Source organism: Ambystoma mexicanum, chromosome 9, assembly GCF_040938575.1.
Source record: "Ambystoma mexicanum isolate Mex_15411 chromosome 9, UKY_AmexF1_1, whole genome shotgun sequence".
NCBI lineage: Eukaryota > Metazoa > Chordata > Amphibia > Caudata > Ambystomatidae > Ambystoma > Ambystoma mexicanum.
Genome location: NC_090931.1, coordinates 710,418,748 through 710,422,881, shown reverse-complemented (window position 1 = coordinate 710,422,881; position 4,134 = coordinate 710,418,748).

The window sequence follows — 4,134 nt, the reverse complement described above, 5'->3', positions numbered from 1 at the left end:
AAATTGTATCCCTTTGGGTGCACTACAACAACCCTGTCACACTCAGCCCTCTGGTCCTCATTACGACCCTGGCGCTAATGGTTTAACGGCACCGTAAAGAGCGTCGGCGCCGTTAAACCATTAGCGCCTGATTACAAGTCCCTTAGCAGGTTGGAGGCTTTAACGCCTGCTTTTTGCAGGCATTAAAATCCAACCCGCTAAGGGACCTTGGAGCTAATTACGGCAACCGTAATTTACGGTGCCGTAATTAGCGCCTTCCCCATCCCCATTATGCCCTATGGGGCAAAATGGGAATGGGGAAGGGCAAATGGTGAATGGGGAATTACCACCCCCGCCAACCTTGTGATGGGGGCGGTAATTCCGCCATCCACCATGCCGGAGACCGGCGTGGACCATGGTGCTAATAGTGCATTATGGACCATGAAGTCTAAAAGGGCCGGAAACAGTGATGAGTTTGCGGTGCATTATGGACCATGAGGTCCAAAAGGGCCGGAAACAGTGATTCATGACAGCATGCCCCCTCTTAAACCTTGATCCACTGGGTTTACCTGGATGGGTCAGATGGAATCTTTGTATTAAACGGGGCATTCATGTTGGAGACTGGTTCCCAGGTCCGTTTGCTGGGGGGTATCCTTTCCATTCCACTAAGTATTGTAGTCGACCCCGTCTGTATCTAGAATCGCATATCCTGGAGACCTCGAATTCAATCTGATCATTGACGAGTACTGGTTTAGGTTGATGAGTCGATCTGGTGGATTGTACATAAGGTATCAGTAATGAGGTGTGGAAAACGGGATGTATTTTCTTCCAAGATTCTGGCAGCTGAAGTCAAAAGGCCACTGGGTTGAAGACCTCCTTAACATAAAAAGGCCCGTAATACTTGGGAGCCAGTTTATTTGTTCGTAGGTGTCGAGGCAAGAGTTTAGAAGATAACCAGACCTTGTCACTGATCCCCTATAGAGGACTGGGTCTCCGTTTAGTATCAGCATGTCTTTTGACGTCCATCCTGGCTTTTTCCAAGAGATCTTTAACATCCCTATGTACATTCAGCAGACGTTCAATCCAGGAATCGACCGAAGGAACCGGGTTAGGGTGCGGTAGGATAGTTGGCAGGACCGATGAAGCGCTGAAAAAACGCAGGGGCGTTGGCGAGGCCAAAGGGCATAACCAGATACTCAAAATACCCAAAGGGTGTCCTGAAGGCAGTCTTCCATTCATCACCTTCCTTAATCCAAATGAGGTGATAGGCACCCCTTAGATCGAGCTTGGTAAAGATTACAGCACCTCGAACAGCCTCCAAAATGTCAGAAATAAGAGGTAGAGGATAACGATCCTTAAGGGTGCATTGGTTAAGACCTCTGTAGTCCAAGCAGGGCCGGAGTTCCCTGGTGTCTTTCTTTGGTACGAAGAACAAGGAGGCACTGGCTGTGGATTTTGTAAGGACGGATGGTTCTGTTGGTGAGATTGGTGTCTAGATATTCTCGTAGTGCTCTTTTCTCAGGTTCGGATAGTATAAACATTCTGCCAAAAGGAATTACAGCCAAGCCATCAGTGTCGATTGCACAGTCCTCAGGTCGATGGGGTGGTAGTGATTGAACAATGGCTGTTGAAAACACGTCTGAATATGGTTGATAGATCTCAGGTACTTGGGTAATGTTGGAAAATCACAAAGGTGGTTGCTCGGGAATCTGGGAGTCCATAGGATGGTTCTGCACCAAGTTTTGAGACAAGCAATGGGACAAGCAGAATTCTGAACCCAGGAATAAGGATCCAGCCGCCCAATTGATATACAGGTTTTGTTTCTGGAGCCAGGGCATGCCTAGAACCATGGGGTAATGTGCTGCCTTTGTGATATCAAAACAAAGACTTTCTTGGTGGTTGTTTATCGAGAGCAGTAATTTCTTGGTTTGGTGAGTAATGGGCCCGGAAAATAGTGGTTTCCCGTCAATCCCTTCGACAGCTCGAATTACTTCTTTGGAACCTCGGGGAATGTTGTGCTTTACGGCCCATTCATGGTCTATGAATACTCCCATGGCACTGCAATCCACCAGAGCCAGGATGGGAAAGTCTCCTTATTAGTGGGTGACAAGAATGTTTACAGAACCACCAAGGTATTTTGTCGTGGACAATTCAAGGAAGGAACAGAAGCGGAGCAGACATCTTTCTCCCAAAGCTGTGCTCCGCTCAAGATCGGGAGCTGGCGTTTCCCAAACGCCGGGGTGGTGCTATTGGGCAATTTCCTAGAAGATGTTTATCCGGTCAAGTGGCACAGCGAGTAGAGTGCTCGCTATGACATCTGTGCAGAGTTTGCCAACGCAGGTTCGAATCCCGGCAGGGCCAAACTCAGCCTTTCATCCTTCCGAGGTCGATGAATGAGCACCACACACCGTGGGTAATAATAAGCAGCGCTCAGATACCTGAGGGTTCGTAGTGCTATATAAATGTGAAATTATTATTATTATCAGAAGCACAATACATGCAGAGTCCCGCATAGATCCTACGGATCCTTTCTTGTGGAGAGATCGGACCTCGCAAAGAGCCCAACTGCATAGGTCCAGGATCTGAAGAGTGTTGAGTGGGTGTTCCCTTGAGGCTAGGATACTCCACGGATGTCTTTGGGGGTGCAGTTCTTGTTTTTCTTTTCTCTGCCTTTCTCTCCTGGATTCGGAAGTCGATTTGTAGAGACAAATCCATCAAGGCCTGAAAGGAACTTGTACGGGCCACTCTGGCTAGTTCGTTCTTAACTTCGTCATTCAACCCTCTCTGAAACAGGGTAAAACTAGCCTCCTGAGACCAATCGGCCTCTTTAGCTGATTGTTTTAAACATAAGTAAGCATATCTTGATTTCCTTGTTGGAACTCCAGAAGCCTTTCCTGAGTGCTGTAAACGAGTTCTGGCCGATCAAACATAGTTTTGAAGGCTTCTATGAATCCATCCTAATTATCCAGGAGTGGGTCTCCTGAGTTCACTAAGGGAGTTTCCCAGGCTAAGGCATTGACAGAAAGGTGTAGAGATTATAAATCCCACCTTGGCCCTGGGCCTGGAAAAATAGTAGGGTTTAAACGTTAAATGCACCAGACAGGAGTCGAGGATGGCACGCAGAGATTTGGAGTAGCCATTGTATTTGTCCACTATACCCCCTACCAGGGCACTTTCCTTGAATGCCAAATCCCTGGACAACACGAGTTGTTTTAGTGCTGCTTTTTCAGCCTTGAGCTTTTGAACTTCAGCAGTTAATTCTTGCATTCTCTCATGATGGCCTGGACTGCAGCCTCCATGTTAGATTCAATAGCAGGTTCTGGGTGTCTCAAACTGTCACTCTCAGCCCCCTGTCTCACCTGTTTGTCTTTGGTCGATTTCTTCTTTGTAGATCTTTCCTTTTTCCTGGCTGTTTGGGAATTATACAGGTAAGGGCCTGTATCCTCTGGGTCCAGTGTGAGAATCGCTGTCAGCCTCAGGAAGCAGGGAAGAGTTCAGTATCCAGGAAGGAAGGAATGTGGAGGCGGAATCCGGGAAGCAATAGGAGCAGGAAGTCCAATGCTCAGTGCGTGCAAGGGGAAACCCACGTGCACGGAAGCACAGAACAAGGGTCTGGGATGGAACGGAGAACGGTCCTTGGTGGACGCAAAAGGCAGTTCAAAGAGTACCAGGAAGGAAAAGGATGGTAAGTATCAGGAAGGGGCACTTACGGAGGAAAGAAGTAACGAGTGCACTTGCCAGTATCGTTGAGACGTGCAGAGCCGCGGGGGCGTGCCTATTTTCTAGGAGGCAGCACGTCATGCGTAAACACTAGAGAGCAGTGTTTCTGTGAGGTTGGCCATGTTGGGAGAACTGTCGACCTGAGTTTGCGGTGCATTATGGACCATAAAGTCCCAAAGGGCCGCAAACGGCGATTCATGGCAACCCTGACCTCCTCGCAATAGGAACCTAATCTTTGGTATAAGTCTTGGTAGCGTGTTGAGCAGCCAGGCTCATCTCAAGAGGGGTCAATGTTATGTTATGTTATTAACATTTGTAAAGCGCACGTGCGCCCAAAGGCATCATGGCGCTGGAAGGAAGCTACCCAGTCGGAGAAGACCAATGGAGTGGTCAGGCTTAGAACAGGTTGGATTTCAACGCTCTTCTGAATTCTAG